The following is a 6985-nucleotide window of genomic DNA, read 5'->3' as shown; positions in this document are numbered from 1 at the left end:
ACCAAGACTAGAGAGTATGGAGATGGAGAGCAGACCAAGGCTTTTTCTATCAAACGGCCCCACAGGTGAAAGGTTGAAATCACATCCACACAAAGGAGAATACAGCCACCAACTCCAGGCCTTTTGGTGGGCAGTATTCACAGTACCAATCCAAATCTTGGAGCCAGACAAAAATCATTTAGCCACTGCAGTAGAACAATGCGCAGCTGAAAGAGCTCGGAAATTACCCAGAATGACCGAGCAAAGCAAAACACACAACAGCTGGTGACTCTCAGGGGTTCGGGGCTTGGCTGTGTTGGCCGCGCTTCCTAAATGTTGCTGCTCCTGGTCCATTAGCGTCAGCCCACTTTAGCATATTTGGAATTCAAATCAACTCCACGGCCTATAATCAAACATGACGACCCTCCCCACTCCCCACGCCGGCATCTGAGCACTCATGTGACTGTGGAGCTTACTCAAAACAGCAGCTGGGTAATGTGTTGAGGCCAAAATTGAATATTTGTTCTGTTAGTGTGACCCATAACAATAATCAGTGGTCCTGTTACTTCCCTATAAATCTGTAGGCAACGTAATGAAAGGAAAACAACATGCGTATGTCATTGTCATTCAATAGCGGAACCACATCACCGATGTTTAAGGCGGCATTGTCCTCCACACGTGGGTCCTGCAGCAGATCAATGTGTTGGTAAACATAATCACAAATCACGCAGTAATTAGGTGGAAGGGATTGGCAGTTCCATCCCTCATTCATGCAATCAGCACGTTGAAGTAGACTGAAGTACTCAACCTTGAAGGGTCTGGAAGGCGTCGGGGAGTCAACAACACATCGGCACACAGGAGGTGCAAGTCAAGCAGGAGGAGGCAGTGCCAGTGAAATGAAATGTAATCAAGTGCATTGAGCTTAGAGGTACACAGGTGGATATCGATTCAAATTGAATACTGAACTGAAGAAAGTCTAATAATAGTGGTCAATGGTGGTCAGTATGTAGAATGTTTCATACTGACACTGATTTATCATTTTCAGTCACGTCTTGTATTTTTCTCTCATCGACACATTTCAATCAGCTCAAATCAAGTGATAAATGTATTCATCAACCTTGGAAATAATCAATAGCAGCGGCTCTAAATAAAACACCACATACATGTCACGGCTTAAATTAGTGGGCAGACCCGGGTTTGGTGTTCCCACTGGAACCGCGATGGCCATGCTAATGGCACGTTTCTAGCTAACAGGTCTTTGGTGCTGATTGACTTCTCTTCATGGCTGTTGGATTTCAGAGACGTTGCCTCCTAACCCTACCAGCCGAGCCTCCTAACCCGGGAAGAACCCGTTTTCATCCATTGATGGTCCGTCTCACTTTAATCAGGATTTCATAAAGGACTTCACAGACTTTGTGGCGTGACTGACGGGGAATAATGATCTGTTTTTAACTTTGATTCCTGCTATGAATCTGTCCCTCGGCACTGGATTTCATCGACTCTTTTAATCTCACCCAGTCCCTCTAATTCAGTGCGCGAGAGGAGATGCTCGGCCGACTTCATATTTTGCTCCGTCCAGAGTGTAAATGTCAGTGAAAGACATCATAACCGATCACCTTGGGCCATCGCGAGCTTTATTAATACTTCAACTTGAACTTGCCTCGGAGTTTATCTGCAGTCTGTAATTAGTGCACGTTAGATACGCGGGATTGTTATTGCAAGCGCCACACCCGATGAGTTCTGGGACAGCTGCAGGTGGACGCGTGCTGATGGGTTTGACGACTCCTCGTCGGTGCGAACGCTCTCGGCAGAAAAATAGACCGGCGGCTTAATGACGCCACTGGAGCTTTACGATGCGGAGACACGGAGAGCAGGTGAAGGAGAGATCGTCTCGTCTCGTCTATCGGAGAAAAAGAATCCTGCTAAAACTTATTTTTTGTTTTTTCTTAAGTCAAATCTTGTATCAGTTCGTAGCCAAACCTCAATTAGTCCGTCAATACTTTAACAGTTTGACGCCAATGGAAATTGGGACCCAGTGGTCTATTCGACAATTTCAATGAGCCTTTTCCTTCCGTTTCTAACTGACTTTGTCCTATTAGCTGTGTTTCCATGGCGGGTTTTTTTTTTTCAAAATAAAAGCGACATTTCGAAAACTGTCAACTAAGTACTATTGCGAATTGCAGATTGTTTCCATTAAAATGATGCAAAGCGCAGACGCCGTCATTCTGGTCAACTCTCGTCCCACGAGACCCCAGTGTGAGGAGGATGGAGGTCCAACGGTTCCTGTGTAAATCTGCATTTCCACGTTGTTTCCTGTCCAGACTGGTTGGTGTATTTTTCCACTCTGTTTCCTCCTCCATCCGATCAAAACACACCTTTTTCACTGGCCTTTGAACTGGTCACGTGACCCCGTACGTCACGTCCGCTGAGTTATTATGTATAATAGTGGACTGCTTCTGCTGATACTTTTGCGATGTTCCTCTATATGGATCCGTGTGAATAAACCACCTCACGAGAGCCTCAGAACCTTTTAGTCATATTGGAGAGTTTTTTTTTCCCAAGTGGAGCTGTTTTCCATCACCAGTTTCTATGGCCATATTTAGGTTTTGTGCAATTCTAGGGGTCACGGAAACGCAGCTATTGTTCCGCCTCCTGCCCTGCATTTCTTTTTACATTTTCCATCCCCGCGGCTCCGTGTTACGAATCTGACGTACGATGTCTTGATGTCTCGCTGTGTTCCAGTTGCCTGCAACCACATTGTGGCCCAGCACCTCATCAAAAAAGCATCTCACTCCCACTGTTTATTTTTTGTTTGTTTTTTTCTTCTCCAACTCTCGGCCGCTCTTCAAGCTTCTTTCAGAAGTCTCGGGGAAGGTGGTACATGGACAGCTACGGTCTTATATTGATCTGCATGGTGTTTCTGAGAAGTTCCAATCTGACTTGCTTCACACCAAAGCACTTTTACCAACGCCTTTCCGTCCACATATCCTCTCAGCTGCTTATTGCTTCGGGGCGCCCGGCGGTTTTTCCCATAGAGGTTGATTTTAAAATCCGTTTTAGACGGTACAGCGTCACTTCTCATATTAGTTTCAATGTTTTGAAAACAATCGTAAAAATTAAAACAATGCAAGCATATACAAAAATGAGCTGTTGGACAATGTCCCTCTTGCTTACTTACGTGTGTGTGGAAGTGGAGTTTATAGCATAGCTGTTGTCTATATGTCGTTACAAGTTACTTATTATAAATATACACATCGCAATTAACACCAACAGTAAAGAAATAAATGCATTCCCAAGTTGAGAAACAAACGCTATCTGGCGGATTCACCTTCTGATTGCAAAGCAAAGCTATTAGCCTGCAAGCTGGCAATGAAAATGGAGTACACATTTAGAACTAGAATGAATCTGTGATACTCAATATAATTGGATAAAATACAATCAAACTCAAATCATTGTTTTGTACCTTAAATGTGGAACTCATATCTACCCTTTTTTTTTTTTTTTTTTTTTCGCTACTTGATATTACTTTCAGCAATTGTATTTAATGATGCAATGTGAGCTCAGCAATTTAAAACAGCATCAACAAAAGCCATTCTGGGTGCAAAACTCAGTGAACAACTTAATTTGTTCTTCCACATCATCAACATAAGTGGATAAAAGCAAATCATCTGAGCGAATGAAGAGCCGGTGATCTCAATAATGACACAATTTCATTGATTCTCAGTGTTCATTTATCCGAGCCAGTCGGATAAATAAGCAGTTTTTTTTCCTCCCTCCTCAGAACACGACTCCGTTCGTTGCAAAAGTGATGGTTTATCATTTTTTAAAGCCCCCCTGGTGGTCACATATTTCTTTATCGTATTTAAACCTGTGGCAACATGTTTGCTCATTCGTTTGCGTCAATCAGCATAATTTCTCCTCTCTGGGTTGCAAAGATAAATTGACGTGGGAAGATTTGTCCCTGTTGCTTGTCTGGTTTGAATTTGATCTCGGCTCCCGGCTGAACCTCCGCTGTGACACATCAGGTTCTTCCTCGGTGTATCGCGGGTCCACAATCGCAAGAAAAAACAACAGCTCAGCCCTGGGCGTGTGTGGTGTATCTGTCCAGCTTTGCAGCGCTGCGGGCTCGGGGGGTAGAGTGCTGTGTAAACAACAACAGCTTAATGAATGCAGCTGTCTGGGCCGGCACGGGCTGAGTAGCGGCTGCACTCGCATTAAGCGAAGGGGATTACGCTGTCCTGCATTTCCCACGTGGGGTTTGAGTTGAGACGGTTGCAACAACACGGTTATTCAAATGCACATTTACAAAACACACAGTCAGGGATATAAAGGTCTCGCTAATTAAAAAACAAAACAAAACAACAACAAAAAATGTCGATATCGCAATATTGCCCATAAAGCTCCGCGAGGAGCGAGACCTCTCTGCGGTTTAGTGTGAGGTGCTGTGCTGAGAGGTGGAGGCAGAGGTCAGCCTCTCAATGTGCATGCTGCTCATGCTGCTCATGCTGCTCATGCTGCTCATGCTGCTCATGCTGCTCATGCTGCTCAAGCCGCTGCACGCAGGCCCGGCGAGGTCCTCAGGGGCTCCCGTCTCTCACCTCCTCCTGTCACAGTCCGTGTCAGTGTTTACAGCTGCGAGCCTCGAGCGTCGCCGCCACCCCTCTGGTGGAGGGGCCGAGGGGAAATGCCCACGGGGGTTGAACTGCGGCGGCTGAGAAGTGTGTGTCACCGGTGCCGCTCCAGGCGTCCTTGGTCGTCTGCGCAGCGCGGCAATAACGCGGCCGCTCCCAGGATCCCTGATGATGTTTCAGCTGGGAATTCACAGGACTCCCAAGAAGTCGGAGTGGTTATTAGACCTCCTCACCCTCAACGCGCTTGCAACATATATGTGAGTTGGATGGATAAATGGAGGTAATGAAATACTGTGGGCTTAGAGAATTGCTGATCTGGCTCAGAGCAAAGGAAGCAGTACTTAAACGACCAGGAGACAAAGGTTGGCAGTGAATGACCATAAACCACGCGTGGTTTGTGGTTAACACCTGGGGGAACAACACAATATTTATATGTACAATATATACACAGTGCGCTTTCAATTATGGTGCAGTTCTTTGTCCAATTTGTTGGTTGGTCTGCACATCCAAACACTTCATTAATTCCAAGGTTTGAGATTCCAACGGGATGGCCATTGGGATTTTAGAGTTGCATTTGCATTGATGGTTGTCCAGTGCTTTTACTTGAGTAAAGGGTTTTATCAATACTTTTACTTTTACCATATTTGAGATTTTTTTTTTTTTTTTTTTTTTTTTACAAGTATCTGCACTTGTGATAGCAGAAGGTACTCGTGTTGGTGCCTCCTTTACCTGAGACTTGTATCCACTTGTGTGCAGATAGGACTACAAATTGCTTTTTGCCAACTACTTTTCCCGCTTGGTGATGCAAGTGTGATGCAGCAGGTGTGGCCTATTCCCCCGGCTGCCCCCCTTGACTGCACATGAACTCTGTGAACTGTGTTCAGTTTTCAGTCTTTAAGGTGCTTCTGTCCTGATGAAGGTCCTCTCTCCACAAGCTTGGGATGCTACTTGGGCCCATTTTCCTTTAAGAAAACCAAAGCAAAATAAAAATAAATAGAAAATTACATTTTCCAAAGTACATCAGGAAAAACAGAAATCCGTGGCGGGGGTGGGGGTGGGGGTGGGGATTCACTGTGGTAAACTCAGACAAAATTACAAGCGTCTCTATCTGCCTGACTCCGCATCAATGGTGCCTGTTGACAATATAATCCGACGCTATCCATAAAAACCATCTGCCTCAAACGCCTCCCACCGCATTCAAAGTCGCCACCAAACGGTCAATCAAACCCGCGACTGCTGACACGCATCAGTCTCCCACACGCCTGTGGAGATACAGACGATCGAAGATGATAGAAAATACATAAAAAAAATTTTTAAAAAAAGCCTCTGTCACTGTGATGAGCTGCAGGACTTCAATGGGATCCCACTCGGAGCCTTTCGGCAGGGCAGGGAATTTGATTTGGGAGCTGCTGGCATCTGTTTCCATATTATCGGAGTTTTCCAGTGACGGGAAGATCAGGGACACAAATTCCTCCCGCTGCTTTTTTTTTGATACAGCAATCAAACACCGCTTTGGCCCGTTCGCCACGTTTGTCCTTTGAGGGTTTTACCGCGTGAGATTTTCCTTCCTCATATGGCTGCTTTTCAAAGGTTGGCAACCTGCGTCCATCAGTGACTGGAATCAAAGCCAAGGCAGGTGGCTGAATTAATCTGATTAACCCGACACAAACAGATACAGGTTGCTTTTAAATAGGAGTCATTGCTCTGAGGGGTCTTTTTTCTATATACTCCATAAAGCCGGTACGATGATGGTAGTATGAGAGAAATTAGACGGAGAATTGCACACGTGCCAAAATAACCAAAATTCTACCAAACATTTTTTTTTTTTTTTTCTTAATTTAATCAAAAGGGTTCGCGATCCTTATTACCCTGTTCCAGAATACCACCTGAATCCTGCAGACATACTGTTGGAGGTCGTTAGACTGGAAAACAAAGCCATGGAAATATCCTAGTTGCGCACGCGAGTGAAAACATTGCTTTGAGTCCGTATGGTGGTGGTGATGCGGCTCACAACAGAGTTTGCTGTACTTGCACCTGTCAGCTGACACCACGTTCACATTGTGCGGCAGGAAGCCGGGTTAGAGGGCTCACGCTGAGAGCAGGTAGCAGCCCGGCTGTCGGCTACGCTTCGCCGACCGCCGGGCGAGACCAGCTGAAAGTAGGTGTGATGCGAGGTAATGGGGTCGCCGTCGCCGAGAAGCCAGGACGGCTCAGGTGTGTGTTCTCACGTGTGTCACAGAGGAATTCAAGCCTGACACATTCTCAAGGTCCTCGCTGGCTGCGGCCGACTGGCCGCCCCTGTGGACGGTCCGCACATGAGACCATCTCCTCAGACGTTGGCCGCGGCGCTCGACTTCCAGCAGACGGTCGGAGAG

Source organism: Nelusetta ayraudi, unplaced genomic scaffold, assembly GCF_046127955.1.
Source record: "Nelusetta ayraudi isolate G7.1 ecotype Tasmania unplaced genomic scaffold, CSIRO-AGI_Nayr_v1 ptg000097l, whole genome shotgun sequence".
Taxonomy (NCBI): Eukaryota; Metazoa; Chordata; class Actinopteri; order Tetraodontiformes; family Monacanthidae; genus Nelusetta; species Nelusetta ayraudi.
This window is presented reverse-complemented; position numbering follows the sequence as displayed.